Here is a 21,426-nt window from a genome sequence, read left to right on the forward strand (position 1 = left end):
GTTTAAATTCATTTTTGAAGTGACATTATTGCTGTCCCTGATTCAAGAGGGTGCAGATTTTCAGCCGCTTTTGCGCCTTTTCGGAGCACACTTAAGGTGTCTGGCCCTCTTTAACATCACTGCTGGCAGCAGTGGGATTCGAACCCACGCCCCCGAAGAGACTGGAGCCTAAATCCAGCGCCTTAGACCCCTCGGCCACGCTACCCTGACGAGGCTCATTTCGTGGGCCGTTTTCTGGCCATTTTTTTTTTCATAAATAGATTAAACGTTGGGTGCGTACCTTCATCGTCAGGCTCTGAAGCACGCCGAGTTCGGCCAAGGAAAGCAAAAGCGGCAGGGTTTGGAAGAGACCGGGAGCAAGCAGTGTCACTTCTCCAGTGTTTTCGCTTAGGCATAGGAGCCACGAGTGCCTTCTAAAATGCTGTCTTGGCAGCGGTGGGATTCGAACCCACGCCCCCGAAGAGACTGGAGCCTTAATCCAGCGCCTTAGACCGCTCGGCCACGCTACCTTGTGAGGGCACCTTCCGTGGGCCATTTTCGCCAATTTTTTCTTTTAATGTCTCTCTTCTCCACAGTTAAATCCATCGAAATTCTACGTGCCTTGAAGGAGCACCTCGACAGGTGGAAAGGCCTCCTAAATACAGGGGGGACGCAGTTACACTCCTGGAGGCCCCCCTCCCTGCAGATTGCAATTCCATCTCTAATCAAACACACCTGAATTACCTAATCAAAGCCTTTGGGCCATCCTCCAAAATGGCAGCCAGCTGTGTCGCAGTTAAACTCAAAATCATGAGGTAGCTGTCAGATCACCAAAAAAATCTCAATGAGTCAAATTGGCTAACTCCATCATTATAGACTAGACATTTGTTATTATTATGTTTAAATTCATTTTTGAAGTGACATTATTGCTGTCCCTGATTCAAGAGGGTGCAGATTTTCAGCCGCTTTTGCGCCTTTTCGGAGCACACTTAAGGTGTCTGGACCTCTTTAAAATCACTGCTGGCAGCGGTGGGATTCGAACCCACGCCCCCGAAGAGACTGAAGCCAAAAATCCAGCACCTTAGACCCCTCGGCCACGCTACCCTGACGAGGCTCATTTCGTGGGCCGTTTTTTGGCCATTTTTTTTTTCATAAATAGATTAAACGTTGGGTGCGTACCTTCATCGTCAGGCTCTGAAGCACGCCGAGTTCGGCCAAGGAAAGCAAAAGCGGCAGGGTTTGTAAGAGACCGGGAGCAAGCAGTGTCACTTCTCCAGTGTTTTCGCTTAGGCATAGCAGCCACGAGTGCCTTCTAAAATGCTGTCTTGGCAGCGGCGGGATTCAAACCCACACCCCCGAAGAGACTGGAGCCTTAATCCAGCGCCTTACACCGCTCGGCCACGCTACCTTGTGAGGGCACCTTCCGTGGGCCATTTTCGCCAATTTTTTCTTATAATGTCTCTCTTCTCCACAGTTAAATCCGTCGAAATTCTACGTGCCTTAAAGGAGCACCTCGACAGGTGGAAAGGCCTCCTAAATACAGGGGGGACGCAGTTACACTCCTGGAGGCTCCCCTACCTGCAGATTGCAATTCCATCTCTAATCAAACACACCTGAATTACCTAATCAAAGCCTTTGGGCCATCCTCCAAAATGGCAGCCAGCTGTGTCGCAGTTAAACTCAAAATCATGAGGTAGCTATCAGATCACCAAAAAAATCTCAATGAGTCAAATTGGCTAACTCCATCATTATAGACTAGACATTTGTTATTATTATGTTTAAATTCATTTTTGAAGTGACATTATTGCTGTCCCTGATTCAAGAGGGTGCAGATTTTCAGCCGCTTTTGCGCCTTTTCGGAGCACACTTAAGGTGTCTGGCCCTCTTTAAAATCACTGCTGGCAGCAGTGGGATTCAAACCCACACCCCGGAAGAGACTGGAGCCTAAATCCAGCGCCTTAGACCCCTCGGCCACGCTGCCCTGACGAGGCTCATTTCGTGGGCCGTTTTCTGGCCATTTTTTTTTTCATAAATAGATTAAACGTTGGGTGCGTACCTTCATCGTCAGGCTCTGAAGCACGCCGAGTTCGGCCAAGGAAAGCAAAAGCGGCAGGGTTTGTAAGAGACCGGGAGCAAGCAGTGTCACTTCTCCAGTGTTTTCGCTTAGGCATAGCAGCCACGAGTGCTTTCTAAAATGCTGTCTTGGCAGCGGCGGGATTCAAACCCACACCCCCGAAGAGACTGGAGCCTTAATCCAGCGCCTTACACCGCTCGGCCACGCTACCTTGTGAGGGCACCTTCCGTGGGCCATTTTCGCCAATTTTTTCTTATAATGTCTCTCTTCTCCACAGTTAAATCCGTCGAAATTCTACGTGCCTTAAAGGAGCACCTCGACAGGTGGAAAGGCCTCCTAAATACAGGGGGGACGCAGTTACACTCCTGGAGGCTCCCCTACCTGCAGATTGCAATTCCATCTCTAATCAAACACACCTGAATTACCTAATCAAAGCCTTTGGGCCATCCTCCAAAATGGCAGCCAGCTGTGTCGCAGTTAAACTCAAAATCATGAGGTAGCTATCAGATCACCAAAAAAATCTCAATGAGTCAAATTGGCTAACTCCATCATTATAGACTAGACATTTGTTATTATTATGTTTAAATTCATTTTTGAAGTGACATTATTGCTGTCCCTGATTCAAGAGGGTGCAGATTTTCAGCCGCTTTTGCGCCTTTTCGGAGCACACTTAAGGTGTCTGGCCCTCTTTAAAATCACTGCTGGCAGCAGTGGGATTCAAACCCACACCCCGGAAGAGACTGGAGCCTAAATCCAGCGCCTTAGACCCCTCGGCCACGCTGCCCTGACGAGGCTCATTTCGTGGGCCGTTTTCTGGCCATTTTTTTTTTCATAAATAGATTAAACGTTGGGTGCGTACCTTCATCGTCAGGCTCTGAAGCACGCCGAGTTCGGCCAAGGAAAGCAAAAGCGGCAGGGTTTGGAAGAGACCGGGAGCAAGCAGTGTCACTTCTCCAGTGTTTTCACTTAGGCATAGGAGCCACGAGTGCCTTCTAAAATGCTGTCTTGGCAGCGGTGGGATTCGAAACCCACGCCCCCGAAGAGACTGGAGCCTTAATCCAGCGCCTTAGACCGCTCGGCCACGCTACCTTGTGAGGGCACCTTCCGTGGGCCATTTTCGCCAATTTTTTCTTTTAATGTCTCTCTTCTCCACAGTTAAATCCGTCGAAATTCTATGTGCCTTGAAGGAGCACCTCGACAGGTGGAAAGGCCTCCTAAATACAGGGGGGACGCAGTTACACTCCTGGAGGCCCCCCTCCCTGCAGATTGCAATTCCATCTCTAATCAAACACACCTGAATTACCTAATCAAAGCCTTTGGGCCATCCTCCAAAATGGCAGCCAGCTGTGTCGCAGTTAAACTCAAAATCATGAGGTAGCTGTCAGATCACCAAAAAAATCTCAATGAGTCAAATTGGCTAACTCCATCATTATAGACTAGACATTTGTTATTATTATGTTTAAATTCATTTTTGAAGTGACATTATTGCTGTCCCTGATTCAAGAGGGTGCAGATTTTCAGCCACTTTTGCGCCTTAGACCCAGCGCCTTAGACCGCTCGGCCACGCTACCTTGTGAGGGCACCTTCCGTGGGCCATTTTCGCCAATTTTTTCTTTTAATGTCTCTCTTCTCCACAGTTAAATCCGTCGAAATTCTACGTGCCTTGAAGGAGCACCTCGACAGGTGGAAAGGCCTCCTAAATACAGGGGGGACGCAGTTACACTCCTGGAGGCCCCCCTCCCTGCAGATTGCAATTCCATCTCTAATCAAACACACCTGAATTACCTAATCAAAGCCTTTGGGCCATCCTCCAAAATGGCAGCCAGCTGTGTCGCAGTTAAACTCAGAATCATGAGGTAGCTGTCAGATCACCAAAAAAATCTCAATGAGTCAAATTGGCTAACTCCTGTTGTGGCAAAAATTCATCTCAAACAAACATCACTGCGTAAGAGACACTCAGAGTCAAATTATATAAAATAGAAGTATTTATTCTTGCAAGAATAGGAGCAGTCTAATACAGAGTTGTTACCCTGTGCAGAAGAGTGACACCCCCCCAGACAGACTGAACTAGCTTTTATCTTAGTTTCAAGGCCTTCTTCCCCCCAGAGCCTTCCTCCCAGTAGTTTTCCATAGACGTCACTAGTTGGCCCACTAAGCTCCCCTGCACTAAGTGGCCTTCTGACATCTAGGTCAGAGGTCCTTGTTCGTCTGTTCTCTGGAGTGTCTCCCTCTTCTGCCTCCCCAGGTACATAAACAGAATCTTCTCTCACTACAAGTGAGAGACACACATGTGGCATTCTTTGAATCATCTATATTTTACTAAAGATCAATGAATATCATTAAAATTGCCACTACAACTCCTCACTTTTTATCATTCTGATTACCCATAATCACAATAATAAACAATAAAACCAATTTTAAGTCATATCATCACACTTATACTCTTCATCTCTGATTTTTTGCATAAATGATCACTCTCCTTGAACCTGTGAAGAAAAGTTTAGAATGAAGAAGCATAAGGCTGTTTTTGTGGGGGAAAGGCCCCGTAATATTTTAGCTAGCAAGTAAACATTTTTACGACGCCGGGCTAAGCGAGAAATCACTGTTCCTGCGCTCCTGTAAACAGACCCTCAGTCACGCCAGTAAGGAAAAAGGTAGTTATAACATAGTAAGGAAACAAACAGATAAAGTATAATAAAAATCACTCAGTTTCAAACCCTATCTTTGTACGCCATCTCGTAACACGGATGACCGCTGCTTGTAACCTTCTTTAAATCTTTTGCCCTTAATCTTTCTCAGAAAATAAACAAATAGAAGAAAAACAAACAGAACATACATTTAACACATATCTCACTGTAGCTCCCGCTACCTGTATCGTCGCATAATTTTGTTCATCCTTGGGATAGACTGTCATTTTCACCAATTGAACAGACAGCATGTTTCACCTGTCACTGTAATCATATTCCCCCATGAATAACAAAATTATTAGAATAACAATCCTAACTCCTATCATTAAGCCTTTTCCATTAATCTACGCCCATCTCCATATTTCACCTCGGTTTTCCTAACCATATTTTGTTCACTTCTAATTCAATTTAGTAAGCTCTATTTAATGCCATATTTAACTAAATCTAACCAGAGAAGTCTTATAATTTTATCCATTCTTCTAACCAATGCAGTTGTTCAATATTAACTCTAATATTTCCATTACAGACACAATCAATATATTTTCTACATTTACAATCAAATCAATACCTAGTTTGATTCAATCAAACAAAATCATCACGAAAACAGATTATTCTGTTAAACTTAAACCATCAGTTGTGTTGATCATCTCGTTCGCCCCATGGACGTTCCGTGTTCTTTTACCTTTAACTTTCAATTCAAACATGCTGTGGTTCTACTTAATAAGCTTCAACAATTATCACTACAATTTACATTAATTAATAGATCTTCTCTTCCCAAAAACATTTTCCTTAAATATTTCCTAATGAATAAGTAACCAATCAAATCTTTTGATCTACTGTGTATCAATACTAAGCCCTATTTTGATTTAATCAAATAAAATCCTCAAAATAATCACAAAACCACATTCTTAAACCATTAGTTGGTTCACATCCTCCTCCAGGCGTGTTGATCATCTCGTTCGCCCCATGGACTATGGGATGGTTGTGGCCTGTTGGTGTAGGTGAGAGGCTTGGACCCAGGTGTCACACTCTCCAACCATTTTCTGATCCTTATAAGGTTTTCCCTTATATCACGACCGCACCCCCACTGGAGTGAACTGTCACCTGTGAATGGAGACCTTAAGTATTTTGTTAGTGGCCGCTTGTCTAGCAGCTCGTCCCCTTTGGTGTGACCTGTGGAATCAACAACCTAAAACATTATCTCCGGATAATTTCTTGCTCACTTAATAGCACTCGGGGTCCTTTTACCCTGAAAAACACTCAACCCCTGTCCTCATGTCCACACAATATTTATACATTTGGAAGAGAATTAGTTCTGTTTGATCCAATCCATCCTGACATTCTGTAAAAGGAAAATTTTAAGTTATGCGCTGCGCAGGTGTAGCACCTTTCTGCCACAATAATAACCCAGGCCAGGATAGTTAGCCAAATTCATCCATAACCATCATTTTATTGGCACATTTTGCCCTGTCTCGCAATCCTGCATGCTCTCTGTAAAGAGAAACAAATTTCGAGGTTATTGTCAGATAGTAAACTACGTAGTTTCTTTTGTCTACTGTTCTCCCGTGGCCTTCGATGCCCTGGCGTTTCCTGTTGAAACAATCTTTGTTATTGGTGTGTGCACACTCACAGACATCAATTTTGTTAGGCAGAAAAAATGGCTTCTTTCAGGGCTTTTATCAAATTACCCCTAGTGTTCTCCCAACATTTATTCAGCAACTGTGAACCCCTTAATAAACCATATTTGGCAATTGTTATACCATCTCCCTCTTGATGCACGACACACCTCGAGCATCAATTTAACATAACATTTAACATAGTGTTTTTATAAAGTTTGCCATCAACACTAACCCAAACGTTGTCCTTCAGACAAATTCCCTCCAGACATCTTTCTCTGCCTCTGAAACAAAAATATTACATTCTTCACTTAAAGCCACAATCTCATCTTCTTATCGAAGTATTTGAAAGGCAACGGCCCTCAGTCTCACAGCGAATCTTGCTTTTCAGGCCTGTTGTTTGGTCTCTCAAGTCAGTCATCTACAAACATTTCCAAAGTCATCAATTGTCCCTATCAGGTCAAGTCGTGCTGTACAGACTTGGTCAATGTCAGTCAATCATTTCTCCCCCTTTGTTCACAATAATCATAAATGTGAGAGGCTCTCTTGATAATTTCATGTTGACTTAGCCAATATGTCACTTTGTTGTTTCCCTCAAATCTACAACATTTTCATTTATCTCAGCCCATGCCAGATGTTGATCTACAACTACACAATTCCAATTTACTTAAACTGATCTTCAAATCTACATTGACAAAAGTATTACTACCAGACAGAGCTTGATGGCCAATCAACTTAAAGCTTGTCCCATGTTCTGTATTGTCTTTTTATCAGAATTATCAGCTTCTTTAAAATTTGTCATTTGCCTTAACCCATCTGTAATGATAAACTCATTCCAGAGGTTAATGACGCAATATACACACCATTCAGGCGGAATATTAGTGCCCCAAACTAATACATACAAGACATAAAGTGCTGTCACCATCACACACACTCATACTAGACACACATATGTTAACTGCTCATTCTCAATGTTCACTTTTCTTTATATTATTGCTAAAAGATTTAAATTTTAAATAAGATTTTAACCTTTCCATTTTTCCTGTAGCTTCTACCTAATTTTACATGGTATCTTAACCACTTTCAAAGCACGTCTTGTTCATTATTCATTTGATTTTTAGACAAGTCAGCTGGGTTGTTTTGTTTCATTATCATTATTTTGCTTCAGCTTGCTCTAGCAGGCAGATAACAGAAAGACAGACACAGTTACCATCCCTTCCTCCAACTCAGGCAGTCTCTCTCACTATAAATAAATTTCTAAGACTGTAACTTATATAAAATGTAATATTAAATTCGTTACACTAATCTTTGACCATTCACCTTTGTTATCCAGACTTTTCTTAAATCTACAAGAGCTGTCTTCATCTTTAGCCACCACCATGTCTAACGACCTTCAGGAGTTAAAACTATGTCATAGACCTATTAGTTCAAAATCAACACTATGATTTTCCTTGCCCATAAGGCAAACCAGTACATAAAAAGTTTTGCTACTGTCTCCACAACAACTAATGGGAATCACTTCATGGCCTCAGCTGGCTCTTGAAAGCCCACTCCTGTTAGCCCTTTATCTATAATCTCCATCAGGGTGTTTTCCCCTGGCATATTTGCAGACGCTTGTCACAAATAAAAAAAACAAGCCATACAATGAATGCGGTTTCTGGTGATTGGTATTAGAGGAACACTCACGTTTCTGGGTCAGACTGCCTGTAACTCCTCACAGCTCATCCGCCCTAACGATAAAGGATGCTGCTGGCCTCACAGTCATCCGCTCCACTCTCATACCTTTCTCACATAAACACCTCCATCTTGAGATGCCAGTGACTTTACGTGATCCACTCTGGCTTGGGTTGCCCCCTGTCTGGCCAATAGAAGGTCTTACCCGTCATAGAGATGGTCACTCGTGCCCACTGGTGAGCGCTCTTTCCCATCACAGGCTGTTTGCTTCAACAGAACTCAGCTGTTTTCTAGAGCTTAGGAAAGGCACGTTCAAGAGTCACCAGAGCCATTCGGATTGCCTAATAGTGTTCACACAGGGAGACAGGTCAATAACAACAGTATTTAATCACTTAAATCCATTAACTATCTTAAAAGCAGCAACCTAGCTACTTGGATTATACTCAGTGAATTTAGATCACAACCGTACATTCAGTGTACTTCATCTGTAGCCGGAGCCATCGGTCCTGAATGGTGGAGACTAAATGAGACAAAGAAGTTACTGGTCCTAAAATAAGCTAATCAAAATGTCATCTCTATCTGTATTATTGTTTTAAATACTTCTTTAAAGTCATTCAGTTTTATTTTTAAAACATCTCTGTGTCTATGATCTTCAACTGAAACACTGTGCTTTACTTATTATCACAGATACCAGCTTTTAGCTGACTCATTGAATGAAAGAGACTCTGAGACTCTATTGGATGGTGCACTGCTCTCTCATATACTTCTAACATCAAACATTTATCTATCATCTTTTAACTCTATCCCAGCTTAAGGCATCTTTGCCAGAAATTACATACGGTTTCAAATAAACATATTATTTATATTTGTCTTTTGCCCACCTCAGGGAATTTAGACATTACAAATTTCCACTCAGATTGAGTCTCTGTCACACTGGCAGTTTCAGGCACAGCACACATCAGATTTTAGATAAGCGAACTGTTTCAATACAGCCCATAACAAACTTATCTTTTGAAAGCAAAACATCAGCTTCTAGTTCTTTCATGGTCAACTTTTCAAGCTGTTTGTTTAATCAGATGCCTTTCAACACATTTTACATTTAGCAACTGTTAATTCAGTAGCCTACTGCTTCTGCTTATTTGTTCTTACATAATGGTAATTATTCTAGTTCTCAATAACGTTTCACATTTCTCAATCTCAATTTTAGTTGTCAAGTTCTCAATTACCATAACTTAATATCTGACTTCAAAAGTTTTCTCTTCTAGGAGTTTATCAGTCTCCAATCAGGATTCACACTAACTTTGACAAGGCTACTCTGCATCTTTTGCAGTTATTATAAATCATCTTTGAGATCTGTCTCTCTATATTACCTTTACATATTTTGCAACTCACATTTGTTGGAGTCACAAAAGGATTCACTTTAAGACTTCAATCTTTGACCTTATTTTATATCTCTTATTTCTCAGACCAAAAAATTGTCACTGTCGTCATTTAAACACTGATCTATTTTCAACCCTACATTATTATCAGAAATGTGTCACGTGTTAAATGGTCCTACTGACCACAGTCAAGACAATCTCTGTCATCTGGTTGGTTCGTGTGTCAGCCTCAACTACAGCATCAGACACCTTGCAGTTTGATCACTGTGAGCTTCCAAAGGGCTTCAACTTAACTGCACACCCTTGAAGCAGTGTCCCATTCAGGAATGTAAACAGACCCACTGATAAGCAGTTCTCTGTATTCCTTTGACCATCCACCAATGGCGGATTCAATCACAATAGCCAAATGATAATCTTCATCATTATTATTGGCAGAACATTTTACATTATTGATTTCCAGAATCTTTGGACATAGCTGTCTTTACACCTTACTAATTTGGTATTATCATCAACAACACTAATTACAAGTACTGTTGCTGTTATCCCAGCTTATCTTTTACAAAACATCATCTGCAAATCTCTTCAAAGTGAGATCTTCAGAGCAGAGCTGTTTACAGCATTTGCTCTCTTCTGTCTCACTATTTATTTACTTATTTATTTTCCCGGACTGTTCCGTTACTCTTCATAAAGTGTAACAATTTGTACATCATTATTTTCATTTCCACTGGTTTGAAGCCTTTTTTCCTTCCATCACATTATTGTCTCAGTCTTATCTCTACTGTTTCTCCAAAACAGATTATACCACTCAGTCCGTAAATTACACAGACAACCATTATAGCTACTTGCTTCAATACCCTTATTTTCTTAACATTAATAAAATAAGGGTATTCGTTCAAAAACCCCTTATGATGCACAATAAAACAAGGACTGTGACGTCGCCCGGTATGGCGCAGCCGGGGCCCCACCCTGGAGCCAGGCCCGGGGTTGGGGCTCGTATGCGAGCGCCTGGTGGCCGGGCCTCTCCCCACGGGGTCCGGCCGGGCTCAGCCCGAAGGAGCGACGTGGGACCGCCTTCCAGTGGGCTCACCACCTGCAGGAAGAGCCGTAAGGGGCCGGTGCAGAGAGGATCGGGCGGCAGTCGAAGGCGGGGGCCTCGACGACCGGATCCCTGGACACGGAAACTAGCCTTAGGGACGTGGAACATCACCTCGCTGGCGGGGAAGGAGCCTGAGATCGTGCGTGAGGTTGAGAGGTTCCGACTAGAGATAGTCGGGATCACCTCTACGCATGGCTTGGGCTCTGGAACCACACTCCTTGAGAGAGGATGGACTCTTCACCACTCTGGAGTTGCCCATGGTGAGAGGCGACGGGCTGGTGTGGGTTTGCTTATAGCCCCCCAGCTCAGCCGCCATGTGCTGGAGTTTACCCCGGTGAACGAGAGGGTCGTTTCCCTGCGCCTACGGGTCGGGGATAGGTCTCTCACTGTCGTGTGTGCCTACGGGCCGAACGGCAGTGCAGAGTACCCGGCCTTCTTGGGGTCTCTGGGAGGAGTGCTGGAAAGTGCTCCGACGGGGGACTCCGTCGTTCTACTGGGGGACTTCAACGCTCACGTGGGCAGCGACAGTGACACCTGGAGGGGCGTGATTGGGAGGAACGGCCCCCCCGACCTGAACCCGAGCGGTGTTCAGTTATTGGACTTCTGTGCTAGTTACAGTTTGTCCATAACGAACACCATGTTCAAGCATAAGGGTGTCCATCAGTGCACGTGGCACCAGGACACCCTAGGTCGTAGGTCGATGATCGACTTTGTGGTCGTTTCATCTGACCTGCGGCCGTATGTCTTGGACACTCGGGTGAAGAGAGGGGCGGAGCTGTCAACTGATCACCACCTGGTGGTGAGTTGGATCCGATGGCGGGGGAGGAAGCTGGACAGACACGGCAGACCCAAGCGTACTGTAAGGGTTTGCTGGGAACGTTTGGCCGAATCTCCTGACAGAGAGATCTTCAACTCCCACCTCCGGCAGAGCCACGACCGGATCCCGAGGGAGGCTGGAGATATTGAGTCTGAGTGGACCATGTTCTCCGCCTCCATTGTCGAAGCGGCGGCTCGGAGCTGTGGCCGTAAGGTCTCCGGTGCCTGTCGAGGCGGCAATCCCCGAACCCGGTGGTGGACACCGGAAGTAAAGGATGCCGTCAAGCTGAAGAAGGAGTCCTATCGGGCCTGGTTGGCTTGTGGGACTCCTGAGGCAGCTGACAGGTACCGGCAGGCCAAGCGGACTGCAGCCCGGGTGGTTGTGGAGGCAAAAACTCGGGCCTGGGAGGAGTTCGGTGAGGCCATGGAGAAGGACTATCGGCTGGCCTCGAAGAGATTCTGGCAAACTGTCCGGCGCCTCAGGAGAGGGAAACAGTGCCCTACCAACGCTGTTTACAGTGGAGGTGGGCAGCTGTTGACCTCAACTGGGGATGTCGTCGGACGGTGGAAGGAATACTTCGAGGATCTCCTCAATCCCGCCGTCACGTCTTCTATTGAGGAAGCAGAGGCTGGGGGCTCAGAGGTGGACTCGTCCATCACCCTAGCTGAGGTCACCGAGGTAGTCAAGAAACTCCTCGGTGGCAAGGCACCGGGGGTGGATGAGATCCGCCCTGAGTACTTCAAGTCTCTGGATGTTGTGGGGCTGTCTTGGCTGACACGCCTCTGCAGCATCGCGTGGCGGTCGGGGACAGTGCCTCTGGGATGGCAGACCGGGGTGGTGGTCCCTCTTTTTAAGAAGGGGGACCGGAGGGTGTGTTCCAACTACAGGGGGATCACACTTCTCAGCCTCCCTGGGAAAGTCTATGCTAAGTACTGGAGAGGAGAATACGGCCGATAGTGGAACCTCGGATTCAGGAGGAACAGTGCGGTTTTCGTCCAGGCCGTGGAACACTGGACCAGCTCTATACCCTCTACAGGGTGCTGGAGGGTTCATGGGAGTTTGCCCAACCAGTCCACATGTGCTTTGTGGATTTGGAGAAGGCATTCGACTGTGTCCCCCGAGGCGGCCTGTGGAGGGTGCTCCGGGAGTATGGGGTCCCGGGTCCTTTGCTAAGGGCTGTCCGGTCCCTGTATGACCGAAGCAGGAGCTTGGTTCGCATTGCCGGTAGTAAGTCAGACTTCTTCCCGGTGCATGTTGGACTCCGGCAGGGCTGCCCTTTGTCGCCGGTTCTGTTCATAATTTTTATGGACAGAATTTCTAGGCGCAGCCAGGGGCCGGAGGGTGTCAGGTTGGGGGACCACGCGATTTCGTCTCTGCTCTTTGCGGATGATGTTGTCGTGTTGGCCCCCTCACACCAGGACCTTCAGCGTGCACTGGGACGGTTTGCAGCCGAGTGTGAAGCGGCTGGGATGAGAATCAGCGCCTCCAAATCCGAGGCCATGGTCCTCAGTCGGAAAAGGGCGGCTTGCTCACTTCAGGTTGGTGGAGAGATCCTTCCTCAAGTGGAGGAGTTTAAGTATCTTGGGGTTTTGTTCACGAGTGAGGGAAGGATGGAACGGGAGATTGACAGACGGATCGGTGCAGCTTCTGCAGTAATGCGGTCGATGTACCGGTCTGTTGTGGTGAAGAAAGAGCTGAGCCGTAAGGCAAAGCTCTCGATTTACCGGTCAATCTACGTTCCTACTCTCACCTATGGTCATGAGCTTTGGGTCATGACCGAAAGGACAAGATCCCGGATACAGGCGGCCGAAATGAGCTTTCTCCGCAGGGTGGCTGGGCGATCCCTTAGAGATAGGGTGAGAAGCTCGGTCACTCGGGAGGAGCTCAGAGTAGAGCCGCTGCTCCTCCACATCGAGAGGGGTCAGCTGAGGTGGCTCGGGCATCTGTTTCGGATGCCTCCTGGACGCCTTCCCGGGGAGGTGTTCCGGGCACGTCCCACTGGGAGGAGACCCCGGGGAAGACCTAGGACACGCTGGAGAGACTATGTCTCCCGGCTGGCCTGGGAACGCCTCGGTGTCCCCCCGGAAGAGCTGGAGGAAGTGTCCAGGGAGAGGGAAGTCTGGGCATCTCTGCTTAGACTGCTGCCCCCGCGACCCGGCCCCGGATAAGCGGAAGAAGATGGATGGATGGATGGATTAATAAAATAAGGCAGATATATCATCATTTCAATCATTATTTTATCAAAATCTAGAATTGCTCCCCATTCTGCTTAAAACATTCTTCATATCATGTTAATCCCTGTCAATCATACAATGCCTTATTTTATTCTAAAACTTTTCATATCATTTAAACATTTTACATTTGACTTCCATAAATTCTATCAGACCATGTCTATTTTCATCACATATAGTTTTCTACTATATTTCTCCTTTCTTTTCCCTACATGCCAGTTCCTTCATTATCCTCTCCTTTCTTTTCTCAAACATGCCAGACCCTTCATTATCTAACCAGTACATGATTGTTTGAACAATCCCCACACACACATATCTCACACACCAACCTTTTTGTTTTTTTCACTTCCCTCTTCCACCAAGTCTCACTTACCGTTCCCTCTATTTCACACAGACAGCCTTATTGCTTCTTGCTACTTCAATCCTTGTCATATAAATTTAAGTTCTATAGACATCTAATGTCATGCATCCATTTACTGGATGAAGAAGTAAAAACATTATTTCTCCTGGCAGTTCGACATTTTATCTTCAACTGAACAATCCATTATCTGTTCACATTTTTTACACACATGTTGAACGCAGCCACAACAACCTTTTGTCCCGCTGCCCTGTTCCACTGATTCTCGCACACTCTTAGTCTATTTGTGCTCATGGTAGCTCATGATCATGGTATTTTCTCAGTTTTTTTTCCAATATCTAAAACATACATTTCCCCCCATACTTTCCTAGTTCTACAGAAAACCGGTGTATCAAATTTGGCATGCTTACTCTGAGATTTTCCCATACTGGCTGTTTTCTGTTCTCTGTGGATTTCTCTTCAACGCGCATTTTCTTTAATCTGTTAGGCGTCCCTAAACAAATCCGATTCTTTCTTTTAACCCAAATCGGTCGGGTTGCACTATTAGTGCCCTCCTAATTATGGTTTACCAAAAAATTCTGGTTCCCCCTAATTAGCCTCAGTACCTAAAAACAATTTGCTCCGTCGTGGAACAACTAATTTTCAGGGTACCTATCTGTTTGAAATCTCTTGATCTGTTACAGTTCTCACTTAATCCCAGATTATTTATCTGCTTGAAATTTCTTGTTCTGTTACAGACCTCAATTAATCTCAGATTTTTCCCTCGTATCTGTTTGAAATTTCTTGATCTATATAGATCTCAATTAATCTCAGATTACGTACCACAGAAACAGCCTTCAGCCAATATGGTTCAATTTTACTCTTCTCCCCAATTAAACTGAATTTAATTAACTTACCCAAAAGAAAATAAATTGAACTGTCTCTTACCAGAGATGCTTCTGTTGCCACCTGCGGGTTCTTTAGATTCCAGTGGTCGATTCTCCCGGCCCTGATATCGGTCGGCCCCTCTCTCTCAAGTTTACGAGGTAGAGCTGGAACTTACTTAGTCCAGGTGGCCAAACACCGTCCGATCTCAGGTCCAGGAGGCACGTCCAAGGAATCCCACTTCTGACACCAAAACTGTTGTGGCAAAAATTCATCTCAAACAAACATCACTGCGTAAGAGACACTCAGAGTCAAATTATATAAAATAGAAGTATTTATTCTTGCAAGAATAGGAGCAGTCTAATACACAGTTGTTACCCTGTGCAGAAGAGTGACACCCCCCCCCAGACAGACTGAACTAGCTTTTATCTTAGTTTCAAGGCCTTCTTCCCCCCAGAGCCTTCCTCCCAGTAGTTTTCCATAGACGTCACTAGTTGGCCCACTAAGCTCCCCTGCACTAAGTGGCCTTCTGACATCTAGGTCAGAGGTCCTTGTTCGTCTGTTCTCTGGAGTGTCTCCCTCTTCTGCCTCCCCAGGTACATAAACAGAATCCTCTCTCACTACAAGTGAGAGACACACATGTGACATTCTTTGAATCATCTATATTTTACTAAAGATCAATGAATATCATTAAAATTGCCACTACACTCCATCATTATAGACTAGACATTTGTTATTATTATGTTTAAATTCATTTTTGAAGTGACATTATTACCGTCCCTGATTCTAGAGGGTGCAGATTTTCAGCCGCTTTTGTGCCTTTTCGGAGCACTCTTAAGGTGTCTGGCCCTCTTTAAAATCACTGCTGGCAGCGGTGGGATTCGAACCCACGCCCCCAAAGAGACTGGAGCCTAAATCCAGTGCCTTAGACCCCTCGGCCACGCTACCCTGACGTGGCTCGATACGTGGGCCGTTTTCTGGCCATTTTTTTTTTCATAAATAGATTAAACGTTGGGTGCGGACCTTCATCGTCAGGCTCTGAAGCACGCCCAGTTCGGCCAAGGAAAGCAAAAGCGGCAGGGTTTGGAAGAGACCGGGAGCAAGCAGTGTCACTTCTCCAGTGTTTTCGCTTAGGCATAGCAGCCACGAGTGCCTTCTAAAATGCTGTCTTGGCAGCGGTGGGATTCGAACCCACGCCCCCGAAGAGACTGGAGCCTTAATCCAGCGCCTTAGACCGCTCGGCCACGCTACCTTGTGAGGGCGCCTTCCGTGGGCCATTTTCGCCAATTTTTTCTTTTAATGTCTCTCTTCTCCACAGTTAAATCCGTCGAAATTCTACGTGCCTTAACCCTCTGAGGTCTAAGGGCATTTTTTCACTTTTTCCTTCGATTTTACAAATCTTATTAAATTCACCTTTTAAAGGTAATTACATAACATAATCCCACATGTTTTATATCAAAATGTGCAGAGAAAACCCAGCTCTCTTACTGGTGAGTTCACCACTTGTCCTGGAGAATTGTCTAAAGAGAGAGAGAGGGATAATCGGTCTCTAAAAGGTGAAAAATTTAAGTCCGATTTTTGAAATTCTTCAAATCTCTTGTGAAAACATACCATTACTCATGTGGACGAATTATTTTGGTCCTTGAAATGGGTTTCCCAAAGTCTTAGGGTCACAAAAGGAGTGTAATATATGAATAAAATAGTAGATAATGAATAATAATTGTCTAAAGTGACATTTTTGAAAAATCGTTTTTTAGTACAAGTTTTGTCTGTGACTCTACCTTCACCAAATGTTAGAGGGACTGAGATAAAATAGGACTAAAATAACTTCCTACTACATATCAAGCTTTATGGGATGTGTGCAAATGAAAAAGTAGCATTACAACAGGTCTTTCTTTCAAGCAAAATGTTTACTTTGTGAAAAAAACTCACTACTAACAATATTCACAAAATGTACACATTTTCATGTTTTACATGTCAAAAAAAAAATTCAAACCAAAGATGAACTATATATTAGAAATATATATATAATACAGAAACTTACCACTATTTACAATATATACACAATGTGCATGTTTTCATGTTTCAGTTTTTCAGCTGTCATGCCATGCTGCAAAACAGTTTCTGTCCAGCTGCATGCAAAGCGCAACACCACACTCCCTGCATTTCCAAGGTGTGTCCTTTCTCTGGCCTTGGCTTTGGCAATGCTCACACCTGCTGCGACCTGTGGTGGCTTTTGTGGAAGAATCTGCTGCATGAACGGCAATTGGCACAGGAATATGACCTGCAGGTACCGGGACCGGAGCAGTGTGAAGAGGCTTACCACAGAGTTCAGCAGTCAGCTCCTCCATGAAAGCTCTGTGTGTCATGGGTGTTGTTTGCTGGGCCAGACAGAGTTCCTTGTGGAGGATGTAGCTGTTGGTGGTGGCAATGTCCAGAAAATGGTAAAACAGGTGTCTGTACCAGCGCATTGTTTTGTGTTGTGCAGAGTAATATTGAATGAGCTGGTCTGAATGATCAACTCCCCCCATGTGTTCATTGTACGCCAAAACTGGTGTGGGACAGGGGATTGATGTCTTTGTCCAAGAGCCATCTTGTTGTTTCACCCTCCTCTGAACAGTGTTACCAGAGTGTGCTGTGTGAAGTGTGGAGCAGACTGATACTTCTCTCGTGTCCATCCATTTCACATAGATGAGGGGCCCGTCCCGGATCCATCTTATGGAGCCTCTTTCTGATTTTTTTGTGAGGGCGTTATTTGTTGTCCGAGGGCAGTCCTTGCGGTTCTCCCTGTAGGTCCCACAGGCAGCAAATTTTTGCTCATGGAGAGCCCTGAAGAGTTTGGGGCTTGAATAAAAATTATCCATGTAAATGTGGTAGCCTGTGCCAAGGTAACCTGGTTGTACCAGGGACATCACAACATCATAGGAAAGGCCATGTCCAGAGGGGATGTCACTTTTGCCGGTGTAAACGGAAAAGTCCACTGTATAGCCATTCCGTGAGTCTGCCAAGACACACAACTTGAATCCCCACTTTATCGGTTTTGCCTTCATGTACTGCGTCATCCCAGTTTTGGCCTTTGATGCAACCATTCTTTCATCCACAGCCACATCTCTGTGAGGATGATAAAATGACTTGCAGGCATTTTTGATGGTGTTCATCAGGGGTTTCAGTCTGAAAAGTTTGTCATGGTCGGCTGTGCCCTTTTTTTTGTCGTTCTGGACATCCTCTTCAGGGTCGCTAAGGTGAAGGTTCCAAGAAAGTGCTCTGTATCTGTCCCGTGGCATGATCTGTACTGGAAGTGGCAAAGAGAAGAAGAGATTCTGTCTCCAGTAATCTGCAATGCTGTCAAGTTTCACCATGGCCATGTACAGAAGCAGTCCAATGTACTTGTAAAACTCCCCAATGTTCACATCTAACCATTTATATTTCTTTCCCTGTGCCATTTGTTTAGCAGCCTGCTTGTTTGTGTTTTGGCACAGTGTTTGTATGATTTGTACAGGGAAGAAAAGTTTGAAGAGGTCGAGTGGTGTATATGTGGAAGTGGAGCTGAGCTGTGGCCCTGGTGTTCGAGCTGGTTGAAACCTGGAGACAGGGGGAGCGATGTCTGGGTCTTTTTCCGTCTTCCAAGACAGTGGAGCTGGCTGCTGTGTAGGTGGGGGTGCTGGTTGATGCTGGGCGTTACGGGACCTCTTGGCTGGCCGGGTTGCTGATGATGGTTGCTGTGTGGGTGGGGGTGCTGGTTGATGCTGGGGGTTACGGGACCTCTTGGCTGGCCGGGTTGGTGATGATGGTTGCTGTGTAGGTGGGGGTGCTGGTTGATGCTGGGCGTTACGGGACCTCTTGGCTGGCCGGGTTGGTGATGATGGTTGCTGTGTAGGTGGGGGTGCTGGTTGATGCTGGGGGGTACGGAACCTCTTGGCTGGCCGGGCTGGTGAGAATGACTGCGGTGTAGGGGCTGGTGGTGACCTGGTGGCAGGCACAGGTGAGGCTGCCTGTGTTACACTGGGCCCTGGTAGCTGTGAATCCTCTCTGAAAAAACACAAAAACATAAAGTTTACATCTCTCTCTCTCTCTCTCTCTCTCTCTCTCTCTCTCTCTCTCTCACACACACACACACACACACCAATCTCCACCTAACAAGAATGTGGAAGATGTGTGAGGATTTGACTTATTTTAACGTTATTCCAATTTATCACATGTGCTAGCTATCCTGTCCACCCCAAATCACAGCAAATAACACCTGAATGAGATGTGGGAATACTGTCTCTTCCATTTCAAAACTCCACAGAGATTTATAATTTTACATTCAGTATAAATATAGGCCTACTAAACATAAATAAAATTATATGAAAGATCAAGCCACATCTATACAAGTATAAACAATATGATAAAAAAGGTCAATGGCCAAACCATATCGATTCATCACTACAAGAGATAGGCCTAATGTTATTCAAATTGTGAATTGAGGTGAATAAATATTACATTAGTTATCATAAGGAGACCAGCAAGAACAGCCTACAACGTTACTATTTGTAAGTGTACCCCGGTTTTACACAAGAAAATAACTTTTACATAAAGTAAACACTTTGCTAAAGGCGCAGTCAATTTGTCAAAGCAGCACAGCGCAGCTTATTTTAGCCAAGATGGTCACTATGCGAACGAGGTTTTTATAAAATAAATACGCTTACCCGTCCTCAACTGGATCTCTTCTGTGATCATAATCCTCATCTTCATCAGAAGAAAATCCATCAGGCTCGGAAACTCGCCTTTCATCCTCGTCGCTGCTATCCAAAATCGCCGCAAGTGCGTCTTTCAATGTCAATGTCTTCGCCATTTTCTCTCCTCGTCTTCTTCTTACTTTTCCTCTTCTTTATATATATTTTTGCCATGTTTTTTTCGCGGACTTTTTCTTTCGCGGACTTTTTTACTCTTTCTCTCTCCATGTCAGCTGGTATTTTCCTCACTGTGAGGAGATGGGAGGGTACTTAGGGATTTCAACCGCATCTATTGGTTGGTTTCACACAAAATGCAGACAGGCAAGCTAGCCCACCAATCACGCACGGTGAATGACCATCTTTTTTTTTTTTTTTTTTTTTTTTTTTTTTTGGTGAATGACCATCTTGTCTTCCCTCTTGCTCTCTGTGTGAGTCACATATGATCTCGCGAGTATAAGGACGTTGAAGCTGAGAATCTGTCGATTACGGCAAAATCAGAACCATTTATGTGTGCTGCACAATCGCGGAGATATTAATAGAAACATTGAGTAAACATTGAGTTGACGCGCCCGCGCGTCATCCGACCTCAGGGGGTTAAAGGAGCACCTCGACAGGTGGAAAGGCCTCCTAAATACAGGGGGGACGCAGTTACACTCCTGGAGGCCCCCCTACCTGCAGATTGCAATTCCATCTCTAATCAAACACACCTGAATTACCTAATCAAAGCCTTTGGGCCATCCTCCAAAATGGCAGCCAGCTGTGTCGCAGTTAAACTCAAAATCATGAGGTAGCTGTCAGATCACCAAAAAAATCTCAATGAGTCAAATTGGCTAACTCCATCATTATAGACTAGACATTTGTTATTATTATGTTTAAATTCATTTTTGAAGTGACATTATTGCTGTCCCTGATTCAAGAGGGTGCAGATTTTCAGCCGCTTTTGCGCCTTAGACCCAGCGCCTTAGACCGCTCGGCCACGCTACCTTGTGAGGGCACCTTCCGTGGGCCATTTTCGCCAATTTTTTCTTTTAATGTCTCTCTTCTCCACAGTTAAATCCGTCGAAATTCTACGTGCCTTGAAGGAGCACCTCGACAGGTGGAAAGGCCTCCTAAATACAGGGGGGACGCAGTTACACTCCTGGAGGCCCCCCTCCCTGCAGATTGCAATTCCATCTCTAATCAAACACACCTGATTTACCTAATCAAAGCCTTTGGGCCATCCTCCAAAATGGCAGCCAGCTGTGTCGCAGTTAAACTCAAAATCATGAGGTAGCTGTCAGATCACCAAAAAAATCTCAATGAGTCAAATTGGCTAACTCCATCATTATAGACTAGACATTTGTTATTATTATGTTTAAATTCATTTTTGAAGTGACATTATTACCGTCCCTGATTCAAGAGGGTGCAGATTTTCAGCCGCTTTTGCGCCTTTTCGGAGCACTCTTAAGGTGTCTGGCCCTCTTTAAAATCACTGCTGGCAGCGGTGGGATTCGAACCCACGCCCCCGAAGAGACTGGAGCCTAAATCCAGCGCCTTAGACCCCTCGGCCACGCTACCCTGACGTGGCTCGATTCGTGGGCCGTTTTCTGGCCATTTTTTTTTTCATAAATAGATTAAACGTTGGGTGCGGACCTTCATCGTCAGGCTCTGAAGCACGCCGAGTTCGGCCAAGGAAAGCAAAAGCGGCAGGGTTTGGAAGAGACCGGGAGCAAGCAGTGTCACTTCTCCAGTGTTTTCGCTTAGGCATAGCAGCCACGAGTGCCTTCTAAAATGCTGTCTTGGCAGCGGTGGGATTCGAACCCACGCCCCCGAAGAGACTGGAGCCTTAATCCAGCGCCTTAGACTGCTCGGCCACGCTACCTTGTGAGGGCACCTTCCGTGGGCCATTTTCGCCAATTTTTTCTTTTAATGTCTCTCTTCTCCACAGTTAGATCCG

General features: G+C 45.1%; 5 non-coding genes across 5 annotated transcripts; all 5 read right to left on the minus strand.

Annotated features, from left to right (window-relative positions):
- Positions 1 to 123: 123 nt before the first annotated feature.
- trnal-uag (transfer RNA leucine (anticodon UAG)) lies at positions 124 to 205 on the minus strand. Its single transcript has one exon. It is a non-coding gene; the product is annotated as a tRNA-Leu (tRNA).
- A 222-nt stretch (positions 206 to 427) lies between these two features.
- On the minus strand, positions 428 to 509 carry trnal-aag (transfer RNA leucine (anticodon AAG)). Its single transcript has one exon. It is a non-coding gene; the product is annotated as a tRNA-Leu (tRNA).
- Positions 510 to 15,641: 15,132 nt separating this feature from the next.
- trnal-uag (transfer RNA leucine (anticodon UAG)) lies at positions 15,642 to 15,723 on the minus strand. Its single transcript has one exon. It is a non-coding gene; the product is annotated as a tRNA-Leu (tRNA).
- A 222-nt stretch (positions 15,724 to 15,945) lies between these two features.
- Positions 15,946 to 16,027, minus strand: trnal-aag (transfer RNA leucine (anticodon AAG)). Its single transcript has one exon. It is a non-coding gene; the product is annotated as a tRNA-Leu (tRNA).
- Positions 16,028 to 20,965: 4,938 nt separating this feature from the next.
- trnal-uag (transfer RNA leucine (anticodon UAG)) lies at positions 20,966 to 21,047 on the minus strand. Its single transcript has one exon. It is a non-coding gene; the product is annotated as a tRNA-Leu (tRNA).
- Positions 21,048 to 21,426: the final 379 nt, after the last annotated feature.

The sequence above is a fragment of the Rhinichthys klamathensis genome, unplaced genomic scaffold (genome assembly GCF_029890125.1).
Source record: "Rhinichthys klamathensis goyatoka isolate OS25496 unplaced genomic scaffold, OSU_Roscu_1.1 h1tg000035l_1, whole genome shotgun sequence".
NCBI lineage: Eukaryota > Metazoa > Chordata > Actinopteri > Cypriniformes > Leuciscidae > Rhinichthys > Rhinichthys klamathensis.